Here is a 16,568-nt window from a genome sequence, read left to right as displayed (position 1 = left end):
GCAATAATTTGAAATCAGTGGATGGATATATATGGGCGTTCCTTGTGGCAGTCTATTTTTGTACATGTTTGATGAAAGTTTATACAATAAAAATTTAAAATGAGTGAATGAATGGAAAATAAAAAAAACAGTATGTCAGAGTGAACACTGGTTTTGCTCTTTAGTCACTGAAATGTTAAGGTTTGGACATATTTCAATAATAGCAAGATATTAGCAATACAAGTAATAGCAACACAACTTATAATCATACATCCTCCCATGTGCATAGAGCTTTACAATTCAGAGGGCCCAAACCAGAGCCCACACTGGAAGTATTGATATCACTTTACAAATGGGGAAACTGAGGTTCTAAGAGGCGAGGTCACTCAAGGGTTTCACACACTGCATCAGCAGCAGGGCCAGAGCTAGCATGAATTCTTTTTCAGACGAGGAACTTTTTCTGAATATCCTTTGCAGCAGCAATGCAGGCATTAGCAGGAGCTAGCAATTCAGAGAGGGAGCAATTCCCAGTCTGCACCTTCCAGCTCCAGGGATGGCCCCTCTGCTGCGATGGGGCAGAACAGAAGAGTCCGGCATCCCTGGGTGGCCCCACATGCTGTCTCCTAGAGGGGCAGGCTTCTAAGAAGGGGCAGATCTGGGTTTTATGGGCATTGAAGCCTATATAATTTGGGGCTTCAAATTTGGGGTTTCATAACCCAAAATTACAAATACAAAATTAGATACCATATCTAATATGTATTTTGAATAAGAAAGTAAATCACAACAAATACCTGGATCCTTGGTGAGTCAGGACCCTTTGTTCTGAGATCTCTTTTAGAAAATTTATCAGAAATACAAACATAGCAATGCTTGCTAGTTACAGCCTGGCTACCTCCTGGAACGTGGGAAAGCTCCCTGCGCCCACAGCCAATGAAGGGTCAAAACAAGATTTAACTAGAGGAGGTGAAAGGAACAAGGGAGGCAACCAAAACAAACATCATCATTTCCCTATTACATGAAGGACATTCCTGGAAACTGACTCACAAGATTATGGAAGCTAAGTCCCAGATCTGTAGTCAGCAAGCTGAAGACCCGGGAGAGCCTATGGTACAGTTTCAGTCTCAACACCAGCTCAAGACACAGGACAAGCCGTGTTTCAGTTGAGTCTCCAGGCAGGAGAACATCCAATGTCCCAGCTCCAAGATACCCAGGCAGGGAGGGCTGATTGTCTCTCATTCATGGGAATGTTAGCCTTTTTGTTCTATTCAGGCTTTCAGCTGATTGCATAAGGCCAACCCACATTGGGGAAGACAATCTGCTTTGCTCAATCTACCCATTCAAATGTTACTCTCATCCAGAAACACCCTCACAGGCACACCCAGAATACGGTTTCACCAAATTTCTCGGCACCCCATAGCCTACTCAAACTGGAACATAAAATTAACCATCACACCCTCTGACTTAAACTCTAAGAAGGCAGGTCTAAATCTGGAAATATCTCAGAAAGGAAATTGTTACTGTCACCTGATTAGCACAACTTCAGGCACCAAGAAAATGCTGAACAGCCCATAAATGAGATTCTTAGCGTGATCTCATCTTAATCTGAAATACATGCAAGTAATGGGTCCAGTAATATTTACAGCACATATCAATGGCACTGCATTAGATACTTCATGAAACCTGGAAGGCAACTGACTGTTTCCCCTTGCTGTAAATATTCTGAGTCCTGCTGTATTAATTCTGTTTTTCATTGTCTGTATTTTTTTTATGGTTTGACATTTGGGGGCCTCGCTAATCCCAGAGAGACTGCCCCTCCCACAACTAACTCATTCTGAGAGATGGTAAAAGGCTTGCCTGACTTGCCTATGACCACACCTTTGATGTGTAAACCAACCAATCCAGAGCCATATTCTGAACCAGCTCCTCTATCTGGCTTTTACACTCCAGGAGGCAATTTTCCTCTGCCCTGATTATTCCAGGGCCAGGCATCAGACAAATACGACTACAGGCAGCTCATGCACCCTGGAGCACTCTAAAATTATTCAAACTAGCCCATCTCAAACCTGGTCAGCCCTTTCCCCGGCCTCCCAATACCATCTTTCGCCTGTTCTTTCCCGTCACTTTTTCTGCCCCCTGACCTACACAGGTGCTTTCCCCTATGGCCCCATGTGGGGTGTTATGCCTCCTGATTCTAGGGAACTGTGAGTAAGAGCTTCTTCCTTCATGGCAGTCACCTCCTGATCTGTTGGCCTCACCATACTTGATTAAAACAAATCCCAGGTACATTTTAATATATCTAGATTAAAATGCATGTGCTAACTATTCAGTCAGATAGAAGCTTTTACATGTTTAACAAGTTTTTGCTCAGCTCCTTCTCCTCACATATGCACTAAACTGTCAGGTGGCATTTAAAATGCAATTTAAGCCAGGCGCGGTGGCTTATGCAGGTAAAAATTCTCCTAATAAAAATTCTCCTAATCCCAGCACTTTGGGAGGCCAAGGCAGGTGGATCACTTGAGGTCAGGAGTTCAAGACCGGCCTGGCCAACATGGTGAAACCTTCTCTCTAAAAAATACAAAAACTAGCCAGGCATGATGGTAGGTGCCTGTAACCCCAGCTACTCAGGAGGCTGAGTCAGGAGACACACTTGAACCCGGGAGGCGGAGCTTGCAGTGAGCCAAGATCCTGCCACTGCACTCCAGCCTGGGCAACAGAGCAAGACTCTGTCTTAAAAAGGAAAAAAAAAAAAAAAAGACGCCACCTCTAAAATGCAATTTAATTACATATTACCGAAGAATGTTACAATTATGTGGGTGATTGAGCTAAATTTTTGCAACTAAATAACATAGTTACAGTTTGAGTTTTTAATGCAGTAACCGCTCTAGAAGCAGCAGCACGTGGCCTTCCTTTCCTTTGTCATATACTATCCTCCATTCTATTGAAACTTAAGATATCTTCTCTACCAAGAAAAATCTTCACATCTGTTTTATCCATTTAACCTTGATAAAGGAGGGCATCCGCCAGAAGTGCTGGGAGAGGAAGGTAAGAAACAGGTTTTCTGCAGCATATAAGTCTGTGCAAATTCAGGTTTATACCTACACTGAATTTGTCTTAATCGCACAGTGGCTAAATTTGCAGAAGTGAAAATCAGGAAACATAATCTAAGCTGAATTTTTCTTAGGAGAATTTTTACCTGCACAAATGATATAGGATTAAATTACTTACATTTAGCTATGCTAAATATGTAAGTGCATCTTTACGAAACAGACTTACATGAAATCCGCATAGTCACAATTCTGCTGCTATTTAAGAATGTTTCCAGCCTGGGCGCGGTGGCTCACACCTGTAATCCCAACACTTTGGGAGGCTGAGGCAGGTGGATCATGAGGTCAGGAGATTGAGACCATCCTGGCTAACACAGTGAAACTCCGTCTCTACTAAAAATACAAAAAATTAGCCGGGCGTGGTGGCACGCACTTGTAGTCCCAGCTACTCGGGAGGCTGAGGCAGAAGAATTGCCTGAACCTGGGAGGCAGAGGTTGCAGTGAGCCGAGATCGCACCACAGCACTCCAGCCTGGGCGACAGAGTGAGACTCTGTCTCAAAAAAAAAAGAATGTTTCCACAAGTATTCATTTAGCGCCTACTATATATAAGGATGCATGCTGAGAGACAGCAATTTCTCCAGGCCTGGCCCCCTCCCACTCTTTTAGCTGGGGCATTGAGGCTTTACGCCGGAAAACAAAGTTCTGGAAAGTGATCGCACAAAGGAGCAGCTTTGAGTAGGAGAAACTTCTGGTGTTGGAACAAATTAACCCTGCTGTTGGAGGAGAAACAAAACCAGTTTGACACAGGCTGATTTTCACAAACAGTTAGGAGACTATTGGAGTGGTCCAGGTGTGAGCATTAGAAATGCAAATAAACATTCAGATAAGATAGAGGCTGGGAAGAGAGAAAAATTTCAGCAGATGTGGGAAAGGTTTCTGGAAGAAAAAAAAAAGCCAAAGCTGACATCTAGGCAGCTGAAGAAAAAGGAATTATATGAGCAGAAAAAGGGAAGTTATGGCAGGGACCTGTTTGGGCTACTTTTGGACAGTTGGGTTCAAGATTTTGAAAGTAGAATCACTTGCAATGAGAATCTCCTAACTGTGGATATAAAGGAGGGCAGTCGAGCGCACTGGGAAGAGGGAGAAAGAAGATTGGCTAGGCATGTGTTACTAAAGTTTACGTCTGAGAGCTTAATCCCAGACAATGGCAATTTGATCTAGGGGTCACAAAGCAGCAACCTGCAAGCCAAGTGCAGGCCGGAGCCGTGTTTTGCTTGGCTCACAGTGCTTTTCTTGAATTTTTAATTCAGCATCAACATTAAAAAATTTGGAAATCTCGCCAAAAATATTCCAGATTCTTGGCCTCTAACACTAAGCCCACATTCTCACATGGAAACTCTTGGCTGGAGCTGAGCAGTCATTGGTCTTCTCCACCCTGCACAAGGTTTCAGTTCACTCCAGCCCCACTCAGCCTATGTTGTTCATTTGTTACCTACTCAGCCCTGGTGTGCATTTAAGCCTGTGGTTACCGCTAATGGCAGTGAGAGCCCTTGGAAGGTTTTAATAAAGCTGGGTTTAGGCCGGGCGCAGTGGCTCAAGCCTGTAATCCCAGCACTTTGGGAGGCCGAGACGGGCGGATCACGAGGTCAGAAGATCGAGACCATCCTGGCCAATACGGTGAAACCCCGTCTCTACTAAAAAATGCAAAAAACTAGCCGGGCGAGGTGGCGGGCGCCTGTAGTCCCAGCTACTCGGGAGGCTGAGGCAGGAGAATGGCGTGAACCCGGGAGGCGGAGCTTGCAGTGAGCTCAGATCCGGCCACTGCACTCCAGCCTGGGCGACAGAGCGAGACTCCGTCTCAAAAATAAATAAATAAATAAATAAATAAATAAAGCTGGGTTTTGAAAGACTTAGAAAGAGTCCCCAGGAGAAGTTGAGAGGATGAATTGGAGCAATTCAGTTGAGTTCAGCATTTTTGAGTGTTTACTAGATGCCAGGCATTGTGCTAGGCACTGCAGAGTCAATGACGGGTAAGAAGAGTCTATCTGTTATAAAAGGAAAGACCAGGAATATGAAGATCCATTAAGTGGCTGTTTCAGAAATTCAGGCACCAGTGAGGGCGGGGTCTGGGCAAAGGGAACAGAGATGAAGGGTGTGAATGTGAGACACACATTGACATTTTTGCGACAATCAGCTCTAGGGGATAAAGAAGGAAGAATGTGAACTATGACATTATATCCACTTGTTCAGGTGAATATAATGAAGACAGGACGTAAGTAGCCATACTAGAATTATTCAAAGTGGAGTAAAGGTCCAAGGCACTGTGAGAGAGAAGAAAAGCACACCCCTTGAAAACTGAATGAGTGCTGTTCCGAGAAAGGATAGCAGCTGTGCTCTTCCTCTTGGCACACCTCCTCTTGAGTAATGACAGTGTTATTATTCTTGCCTGTGTGTTCAGGAACTGTATTAGTATATTGTTAACAAATAAAGAAAATGGAGCAATCTTCACTTAGCCCTGCAGGGCCATGTTGAAACTCTCCCTCTGTAGCTGTTATAAATCCAAACATTTGTTTAAATATTAAGCTGTGAAGCAAGTACACCAGTAGTGGGCCAGGACTGAGTCATCGGGAAACAGGAACAATCTATATAGCTCTCTGATGATTCAAGAACTGGAGCCGCACTGGGGTTCTTTAGTTCCCTCACTCTTCAGGGCAAAACTGTAGGAATTTTCTTTACAGAGTTACTGATTAAGAGTTGCTAATGAGGACTTTACAATGAAACAGTGGCTCCCTTTGCTCCTGAGAAATGTCCTACACATTTCCCTGGCCTATGCTTCTTTTACAATCAGAGAATGCATTATAACAAGAGAACTGACAATTTCACCAAACCAATACAATTGCTAAGCAGAAAACAAGAATTATATTTACACAAGGAAAATGCTTGCATTCAGATTCCAGGAAAGAAAACACATGTCAGTCAATTGGATTATTGCAACTGAAAGTTAAGAGTTTTGACTGAATTATATAGAAAAAAAAAAAGAACACCTTGTTTTTCTGCTTGCTGTAGCCAGTGGGAGCCTGACTTCTCACGTTCTAGTACATAAATAAGCACAACTTAGCTCTACTTCAACCCCACCACTCATAGTTGGCCTCTGGTCAGGTAATTTTCAGGTTTCCTTCCCTAGTCTGTATATGCCTGTGTGTGCCCATCTGCAGACTGTAGGACACGACTCACTGGAAAAAGAAGTCTGATGTGGAATCAATGTACTCCCAGTCACACAACAGGGATCAACTTGTTTTCCTGAGTTTGTTAAATCACCACATTAAAACTACTCATCAGCCTCAGGAGCATTGGGATTTCCACTCAGAATCTGACATGCAAGAAGTTCACTGTAAACCGGACTGGCCATTTCATTCAGGCATATCATTCCTTGGAATCCAGTGTGTGTGGTCTTACCATAATGAGAAAACACTCTTTAATTACAAGGTATACATCTGCTATTTGAACATAGTTGGAGAGACTCTAAACTCAATCCTTTAATAGTTGGGATAGAATGAGGTGTAGACAGCTCACATGTCTCCTGTGGCCAGCTAGATGACACTGACCCATTCCCAGTGAAGCTTTGTCTGAGGGCATATCAAAAGTCAAAAGACCGAGGACCACAGCCCAGGGAGTGCTAGGTACAGCTCATCCTGACCCATTTTGGGCCATGTTTTCTTCATCAATGGAATAAAGGAGCAGGCTGGGTGGCATCAAACTTTGCTATCCTCTAAAACTTTGCTATCTTCTAAACGACAAAAGGAAAATAGAAGTTCACAAGCAGGCTTTCAAATGGGGACACTTGTTCTAATAACTCCTTAGATTGACCCGAGATGTGAATTTTTGTGACAAAGAATAACAAGGCTTTAATAAGCAGGCCTGGAACATAATTAGAACGGAAACCATTCCTCCCAATCTCTCCCCCCAAGTCCCCAAATCATTTGTGGAAGTCTTGATATGTGACAGGCATTGTGCTATGCACTTTACATAATTACTCACAAAAACCAGAGAGCTGGGAATTACTATTCCCATTTTATATAAGTGAGGAAATGGAGATTGTGAGACCATGAGATAGTCATTTAGCCATTTTGAGTCCATTCCCTGAGTATAAAATAAGTGGAGGTGTCTAGTTGCCATTAAAGACCTTTCTTATTCAATGATTCAAAACAAGCTTGGATTTCATCACCTAGACCTTGAAAGGCTCATGACTTTCCTCCAAACTCAGATGCCCCTCATCCATCTCAAGCATCATTTATGTGCTCACAAAAACACGAAACCACATTTACTAGACCAGCACTGTCTTGAAAAGCTCTCACAATCTATACTGCAAACACGGTGGTTGTTAAAACGCATCATTTTCCTATAAAGACATCATGGGCTACCTTAGAACAAATAGCCAAAGATATAAAAAAGTTATCATAGAGTGAAATCACCACAATCCCCACTTCCAGAAGCAGCCCTCCCTCCCAGAAGTCAGAAATTGGTCCCAGGATAAAGACAAGCCATTTTCTCTCCATTCACGTAGCTAGGGTCAGAGCTGCTGGTTCCCAGCTGGGCAGAATGAAAATTCCCTGAGGACTGGGCTAGAGCCAAAACATGGAGATTCATTATGATCAGAAGGGAGTCACCCCATGGTATTCAAGGATGATCATCAACATCATCACCCATCACCCACCATGCATTTATAAAGTACTTACTATGTACATGGCACAACAACTAACCTGCATCACTTACTGAAGAGGCCAAGTTTCTCTCTTCCTAACAATCAAAATCATGAAGGTGAATATGACTTTAACAACCTCAGGCAGGATCCTAGGGACTACACAGGGTGTCTGTAGAAGGAAAGTACATGGGAGACTCTTCTGCGTAGGTGGGGTAAGGGATCCTAAGAGCAAGTGATGGACATGTCGGGATCATGACTTAAAAGAGATGTGCCCAGTTGTAGCCATTTTTTTAAACCAATTGTCCATTTGGTAGAACCAGTTGTATTAATTTGCTAGGGCTGCCATAACAAAACACTATAGACTAGATGAAGTCTAGAACAGAAATTTATTTTCTCAAAGTTCTGGAGATTGAAAGTCCAAGACCTCGGTGCTGACGAGACTGGTTTCTCCTGGGACCTCTCTCCCCAGTCTGCAGAGGGCCACCTTCTCACCGTGCCTTTGCATGGCCTTTTCTCTATGCACATGTGCTCCTGACGAGTCTTCTTCTTATAAGGATACTATTCATATTTGATTAGGACCCCACTCTAATGATCTAAATTTAATTACTCTTTTTTTTTTTTTTTTTTTTTTTTGAGACAGAGTCTTGCTCTGTTGCCCAGGCTAGAATGCAGTGGTGTGATGATCTTGGCTCAATGCAACCTCCTCCTCTCGGGTTCAAGCGATTCTCATGCCTCAACCCCCTGAGTAGTTGGAATCACAGATGCACACTACCCCCGCCACCAGCTAATTTTTTGAATTTTTAGTAGAGGTGGGGTTCCCCTATGTTGGCTAGGCTAGTCTCAAACTCCCAGCCTCAAGTGATCTGCTCACCTCGGCCTCCCAAAGTGCTGGGATTACAGGCATGAGCCACCATGCCTGGCTAATTATTCTTTTATTGAGACAAGGTCTTGCTATGTTGCCCAGGCTAGCCTCAAACTTCTGAGCTCAAGCAGTTCTCCCACCTCAGCCTCCCAAGTAGCTGGGGCTACAGGTGCTCACCACCACTTCTGACTAAGGCACTATCTCCTAATACAGTCACATTCTAAGATACTGGGGATTAGGGTTTCAATATATGAATTTGGTGAGTCCATAACACCAGTATTTGCCCTTCCCAAAGTTATAGACATAGATAGTCCCAGTGTGCTCTAAATTTCCGGGGGTTTTTTTGTAGTGGTTGTTCTGTTTTGTTTTTTCCACAAAGTTCTCTACCTCCTGTCCCAATTTAGCACTTTCTCAATGTAAATCACAGGGATGATTGGCTAGATCTACTTTTCTTTATTATTATTACCATCCACATCTGGGGATTACAAAGATTTTTAAGGTTGGGATTAAGAAGCTACTGGTTGCCCAGCGCAGTGGCTCACGCCTGTAATCCCAGCACTTTGGGAGGCTGAGGTGGGTGGATCACGAGGTCAGGAGTTCGAGACCAGCCTGGCCAACATGGTGAAACCCCGTCTCTACTAAAAATACAAAAATTAGCCGAGTGTGGTGGTCCCAGCTACTCAGGAGGCTGAGGTAGGGGAATCACTTGAACCCAGGAGGTGGAGGTTGCAGTGAGCTGAGATCATGCCACTGCACTCCAGCCTGGGTAACGGAGTGAGACTCCATCTCAAAAAAAAAAAAAAAAAAAAACAAAACAAAAAAGCAACTGGTTGGCTTCAAGCCAGGTCTGGGCAGCTTTTCATAAACTACCCAAACTGCTCCTATTTACCAAGTCTTCAGAGTCAACGAGGAGTTATATAGTAGACAGTGGAGCAAGGAAAGGTGAAAGGAGAAGAAAAAAGTACATCTATGCCCAGAAATGCCTTGTCACGGATCTGTCTCCATTCTTTATAAGACATTTCCTGTGTTACAACACATCGGATTAACAAAGCTAGACACAGGCAACATGGGGGAGAAACTGTTCTGCAAAGGAATCCAGTTTCCTTTCAACATTCAATTTCATTTTCACTGGCAGAACACCAGCCACGCAGACACGCACACACAGACCCTGGGCCCTGACTGACATTTCAAGCACCCCCGTTCCAGATGTGTTTATATATTTGTCCAGCCAGAAAAAAAAAAAAAAAAAAAAAAAGCCCCAAATTTAAACAAAGTCATTTCCCAAACCACGAGCTGTCTCCTTAACAAATTTGGTTTTTTGGACTTAGTCACAAGCAACCCTTTCCAACCCAACTATTCATTCAATAAATATTGAGTACCTCCCCAGGCTTGGGGATATAAGGCCATAAGCTTGGGAAGGGATACAGATAAGTTCTGATAAATGGTACCTACTTCAGCCCTCTATACCAAGTGCAGTGCTGGGTGCCTTAAATTCTTGGGAAGGTGTTATTATCTCCACTGTACAATGAAGAAGCCGAGGCTCAAAGAAATTCAAAAGCCAAGGTTAGGTTGGTCGTGGTGGCTGCTTTGGGAAGCAGGGAAGGGCAGATCGCTTGAAGTCAGCAATTCAAGACCAGTCTCCCCAACATGGTAAAACCCTGTCTCTACCAAAAAATACAAAAATTAGCCAGGTGTGGTGGTGGGCAGCTGGTGTAATCCCAGCTACTAGGGATACTGAGGCAGGCGAATCACTGGAACCCACAAGGAGGCTGCAGTGAGCGGAGATTGCCTCACTGCACTCCAGTGTAGGTGATAGAGCAAAACAATCTCTAAAAAAAAAAAAAAAAAAAAAAAAAAAAGCCAAGCTTACAATGGACCTTGGAAATATCAATGGAAGTGTCAAGCCCAGAAGCCAAGTCATCTGGTCAGAGCCCTTTCTACTATCAGAGGATCCTAACCTGGACCCAAGAACGTAGAGGGAAAATTTTTTTACATCTTTATTTTTACGGATATTTAATATGTACATCTTTTATTTCTCTAGTATCTAACTGAAATTTAACATTTACTTCAATTATGTATGTAGCCAACAAACTACAGCAGTATTGGCAGTACTAAGACTTTGTCACCAATAGAAATCACAGATATTGGCCAGGCACAGTGGCTCATGCCTGTAATCCCAGCACTTTGGGAGGCCAAGGCGGGCATATCACGAGGTCAAGAGATCGAGAGACCATCCTGGCCAATATGGTGAAACCCCATCTCGACTAAAAATACAAAAATTAGCTGGGCATGGTGGCACGCGCTTGTAGTCCCATCTATTCTGGAGGCTGAGGCAGCAGAATCGCTTGAACCCGGGAGGCGGAGCTTGTGGCAAGCCAAGACCGCGCCACTGCACTCCAGCCTGGTTACAGAGAAAGACTCCGTCTCAAATAAATAAATAAATAACAGATATTTTCTTATATTACAAGTGTTACCTATATCTTGAAATATTGTTTATTTTCTTTACTACTTCAAAATTATGGTAACTGATCCACTGCTAGATCTTGTTATTTAATAACCTTGTTTTAAAGACATATATATTACTATAGCATAAATTCTTTTAACGTTTTGACAAGTGTTTTGCAATTGGTTTCCTTTATAATACTCCTCCTTTTGTTTTATATCTTTAAAAAAGCATTGTTCTGGTCCGGCCTAGTGGCTCACTCGTGTAATCCCAGCATTTTGGGAGGCCAAAGTGTGCGGATCACTTGAGGCCAGGAGTTCGAGACCAGCTGGACAACACGATGAAACCCGCCTCTACTAAAAATATCAAAATTAGCCAGGTTTGCTGGCCTGGGCCTGTAGTCCCAGCTACTCGGGAGGCTGAGGCAGGAGAATCGCTTGAACCAGGGAGATGGAGGTTGCAGTGAGCCAAGATCGCGCCACTGCACTCCAGCCTAGGGGACAGAGCAAGACTCTGTCTCAAAAAAAAAAGTATTATTCTGAGAAAGAGTCTTTAACCTTCCCAGAAATGCCAAAGGGGTACACAGCACAAAAATGGACCAGAGCCCTGCATTATAGCAACGGGCAGCCCAGGCAAAGCCAGGGGCTCTGCACAGTGTCTTTGAGCAAAAAGCCAGGTTAGAATTACCATAAATAAAAGAGACAGATGAAGAGGAAAGGAAATGAGCCCAGATTCCACCAGAAGACCCTTTCTCCCTTTCCGCCAATTCCTGTTCAGCAGGTGCCCTAAATCCTCTCCCCTTCAGGTTTCAGCTGCAGCCGACCCCTCGAGCGCCCCTCTGTCCCACGCGCAGTGTCGGTGGATGACTGTCAGTCCCTGGTCCCCGGATGCCGAGCACTCAGCCCCGCTCAGGGACGGTGCCGAGTGACAATCAACAGGTGGAAGGCGCCAGAAATGTCCACACACCAAGACCACGGATACTCCGGTTTTTAAGAACCCCTCTCGGCTTGGCCTCTCCGCGGCCCTGAGGCTCTGACACTCCGAGAAGGAAGCGAGTCCCAAGACCCGGGTTCTGGACAAGGGCAGCAAGAGCTGCGGGTGTCCGGAGTTGAGGAAGCAAAGTTTGGGGCGCGGCGCATCGGGTCTGCTGAGCCCCAGCTGCGGAAACCGAGTTAAGCCAACAAACAGCCTCAGTGGTAGGCACTGTCCCTGCCCAGTCTCCCTCCACTGGCCCAGGGCCAGAGATCGGCCGCCGATGCCTCTTACCCAGGCGTGAGCGGAGCCTTCCGTCACTGCGTTGGCGCAGCAAAAACCGCCGCTCCCTTCTGGGTCTCAAGGCCTGTACCCGGGCCCCGCCCGCCCGCCCTCCAGGCGGAGGCTGGAGGCGGGGAAAGAGAGGCTCCCCCCAGGAAAGGTCCCGAAAGGTCCCACCGTGCCCCGCCTGGCGCCGCAGCCCTGGCACCATGGTCAGTGCACACATCAGGGCTTTGAGCGCTCACGGGGCACAGAACCAGGAACAAGCGTCCATCTGGCCTGGGGCGCTGCTGGCTGTGCAGACTCGCCCCTTGCGCGCCCTGAAGGGCGGCCCTGCAGGCTCGGGCGCACAGGCGAGGACACCGAGGCCACCTGACGCTTCCGCCCCCTGGGTGCCAACAGCGTTTTGTAATCAGGGCAGGCAAAAGCGCAGGCGGGGCGCTGGGCAGAGAGGCCCTGGCTGTTCCCACTGGGTCCTCCGATGTGCCCTGGGCTTCTCACCAGGTTCCCACAGCTGCCCAGAAACACAGATATTCCCGCGCTCATTCCACAGAGAAGGTGACCGAGGTTCAGCTTTGGTATGCGCTGGAGCCCTTCCCTCAAAACGCGCAGGCAGGGGTAAGCTGGCGTCCAGCCACTGGCCTCCACAGTGTCCCGTCCCATATTCATGACTGGACATTTTCAATTGGTGGCTCTTTCCAGGTGGATGTAAAGTGTCAGTGAGTGGTTCTCCCCCATACCAGATTCAGTAACCCTTTTTACAATAAATACAGGGTGTCCCAAAAGTCTGGTAACCTAAGAAGTGCAAGTGCTAGAAGCGTTCAAAAAAACAACCCTTGAAAGTTTGAGTTTCTTTTAGGCTTACTTGGTTTTATGAATTTTGAATAATATATATATATATATTTTTTTTTTTTTTTTTTTTTTGAAACAGAGTCTCACTGTGTGGCCCAGGCTGGAGTGCAGTGAGCAGAGCAATCTCGGCTCACTGCAACCTCTGCCTCATGGGTTCAACCAACTCTCGTGCCTCAGCCTCCCGAGTAGCTGGGACTACAGGTGTGCGCCACCATGCCCGGCTAATTTTTGTATGTTTCAGTAGAGATGAGATTTCACCATCTTGGCCGAGCTGGTCTCAAACTCCTGGCCTCAAGCGATCTGCCCTCCTGGGCCTCCCAAAGTGCTGGGATTACAGGCGTGAACCACCATGCCTGGCTTGAATTATTTTTAAAAATGTTTTCAACTGATGCTTTCTATCTTTAATCAAAGGAACTGACTGTGTCTAGGCAAAATCATCATGAACAATATAATACAAACACAGACTGTAGACTTTTATTGGTAACTCAATTCCATCTGCAGCATTGCTTCTGTGACATGATTTCCTTTTTTTTTTTTTTTTTTTTTTTTTTTTTTTTGAGACGAAGTCTCACTCCCTTGTTCAGGCTGGAGTGCAGTGGCATGATCTCAGCTCACTGCAACCTCCGCCTCCCAGATTCAAGTGATTCTCCTGCCTCAGCCTCCCGAGTAGCTGGGACTACAGGCATCCACCACTACCCATGGCTAATTTTTGTATTTTTAATAGAGACAGGGTTTCATCATGTTGGCCAGGCTGGTCTTGAACTCCTGACCAAGTGATCCACCCACCTTGGTCTCCTAAAGTGCTGGGATCACAGGTGTGAGCCATCACACCCAGCCAACATGATTTTTTGAAATGGCAAATAACTCTGGTAAAGAAGCTCTGAACAAAACAAAGTATACTCTTTCCTTCCTTTATTCCAATGTAACCATTCCTGGAAATTTTAGTATATTAAAGCCATGCAAAATACCTAATGTTTATAATTATCTGAACTAGAACCTAAATAACTTTACCAAAAAAAATTGATTTTGCATACTTGAATGTTGGCACAAGGCATAGGATACCAGAAATTGTGCAGGACTCTGGACAGTTAACTGGGTTTTTGGTATTTTTGTTTTTTTGGGTTTTTTTTCATTGAGACAGGGTCTTACTCTGCTACCCAGATTTGAGTGCAATGGTGCAATAACAGCTTACTGCAGCCTTGACCTCTGGAGCTCAAACAGTCCTCCCACCTCAGCCTCCCAAGTAACTGAGACCACAGGCATGTGCCACCATGCCCAACTAATTTTTTTCTGAATTTATTTATATTTTGTAGAGATGGGGGCCTCACTATATTGCCCAGGCTGGTCTTGAACTCCTGGGCTCAAGCCATCCTCCTGCCTCAGCCTCTCAAGATGCTAGGATTAGAGGAGTGGGCCACCATGTCCGGCCAGGACAGTTCATTGTTACATGGCACTGTTCACATAGCACGGGAGGTTGGCTTCCTTGGTTCCCGCTCTCTAAATGCCAATAGACTCTGTCCCAAATTTATGACAAATAAAAAGTCCCCTCCCATATTTCCAAAATGCTTCACCCCACGTCCCAGTCCCATCACCCTCCACATCCAAGCCAAGAAGCCCTGGTTTAAATGGGAAGGATGCAGGCAGGAAGGAGTCACAGGGGATGTGCTGCCTGCTGGGTGGTTTGAGACTAATGGCTGCGGAATCAGATTCAGAGTTAAGAAACATGTCCTGGGCCGAGTGCGGTGGCTCATGCTTGTAATCCTAGCACTTTGGGAGGCTGTGGCAGGCGGATCACGAGGTCAGGAGCTCGAGACCAGCCTAGCCAGCATGGTGAAACTCTGTCTCTACTAAAAATACAAAAAAATTAGCTGGGCATTGTGGCACGTGCCTGTAGTCCCAGCTACTCAGGAGGCTGAGGCAGAAGAATTGCTTGAACCCAGCAGGCGAAGGTTGCAGTGAGCCAAGATCGTGCCACTGCACTCTAGCCTGGGTAACAGACTGAGATTCCATTAAAAAAGAAAGGAGGGAAGGGAGGGAGGGAGGGAGGGAGGGAGGGAGGGAGGGAGGGAGGGAAGGAGGGAGAGAGGGAGGGAGGGAAGGAGGGAGGGAAGGAAGGGGAGGAAGAGAGGGAGGGAGATGTCCTGACCATATCCCACATGCTGAGAGCCTCCAGTGTATTTGTTCTACTATCTCACTCAACAACCCTCCTTCCAGTGCAAAAGAGAACACTTCAAAGGAGAACAGAAGTTGTAACTTGCCCATCAGAAAAGGAAGGAGACTGAGAGTTGACTCACTCACTCTTGCAGTCATTCTTTCATCTGATGGATATTCTCTGAGTCCTCGCCTTCTGTGTCCAACTAGCCCTGTGCCTGCTGTCTAGGCATACACTGTTGAAAAAAATCAGACTTGATTCCTACCCATGTGAAGTTTGCAGAGGAATGAAAGTGCACTTGGGGATATGGGAAACTGAAAGAAGAATCATTAAAGGGTGGGAAGTGATAGGAGGAGCTAGCACTAAGAGGAACACACCCCAATTCAAGAACATCCGGGAGAAGGAACACAAATCCAAACCAGGGCTCTGGGAAGATCTGCAGGCACATGGGCAGAAAGGGCTGGCAACAGGAACGGGTGGAAATAGCGAACGGAACAGTGAAAGGGATCCTTATCACAAGAAAGGGAAGGCTCAGGAGGAAGATCAGAGCAAAGAGGCTGATCCTCCTGTACTGTCCTTCCTGCCTGATCAGCAAGCCCCACCCTCATCCCTTCCCTGCAGCAAACGCTTCCTGGGTGAGTAGCTAGAGAAACAGCTCATACCCTAGCCTCCCCAGCAAACCCTCCCTAGCTGGGACAGTAACCTAGCCAAGGCTTCACAGCTGCAATGAGACTTGTGGGAGAGCTGGGAATGAGTTCCTGCTATGCATCAGGGAGCAAGCATCACATGGTGTTTCATCCTGCCAAACCATAAGGCAGCCTCAGAACCAGATAGGCAGATGAACAGGGTGTGTTAGTTTGTTTTCACACTGCTGATAAAGACATACCCAAGACTGGGAAGAAAAAGAGGTTTAATTGGACTTACAGTTCCACGTGGCTGGGGAGGCCTCAGAATCATGGAGGGAGGCAAAAGGTACTTCTTACATGGTGGCAGCAAGAGAAAATGAGGAAGAAGCAAAAGCAGAAACCCCTGATAAACCCATCAGATCTCATGAGACTAACTCACTATCATGAGAATAGCATGGGAGAGACCAGAACCCATGATTCAATTATCTCACCCTGAGTCCCTCCCATAACACGTGGGAATTCTGGGAGCTACAATTCAAGTTAATATTTGGATGTGGACACAGCCAAACCATATTACAGCATAATACTTGTGTTTTATGCCTTGCTTTTAACAGACATCCCCAACACCTCCCAAACATGCTGTTTTCCTCACA

The 16,568-nt window shown here is 45.6% G+C and overlaps 1 protein-coding gene across 4 annotated transcripts in view; it reads right to left on the bottom strand.

The window, feature by feature from the left end:
• Positions 1 to 15,857, bottom strand: part of SQOR (sulfide quinone oxidoreductase) — a 59,300-nt gene extending 43,443 nt beyond the window's left edge. For 2 of the 4 annotated variants that reach the window (XM_050797868.1, XM_050797871.1), the window contains exon 1: positions 12,298 to 12,653. The gene's annotated coding sequence lies outside the window, so the exon portion shown is untranslated. Of the gene's footprint in view, positions 1 to 12,297; positions 12,654 to 15,431 lie in introns of those variants that run through there. The other 2 variants (XM_050797869.1, XM_050797870.1) reach the window with 2 other exon arrangements.
• Between the last annotated feature and the right edge of the window lie 711 nt (positions 15,858 to 16,568).

Source organism: Macaca thibetana, chromosome 7 (assembly GCF_024542745.1).
Source record: "Macaca thibetana thibetana isolate TM-01 chromosome 7, ASM2454274v1, whole genome shotgun sequence".
Taxonomy (NCBI): Eukaryota; Metazoa; Chordata; class Mammalia; order Primates; family Cercopithecidae; genus Macaca; species Macaca thibetana.
The sequence above is the reverse complement of the archived record's forward strand: the minus strand, read 5'-3'. Positions and strand labels throughout refer to the sequence as shown.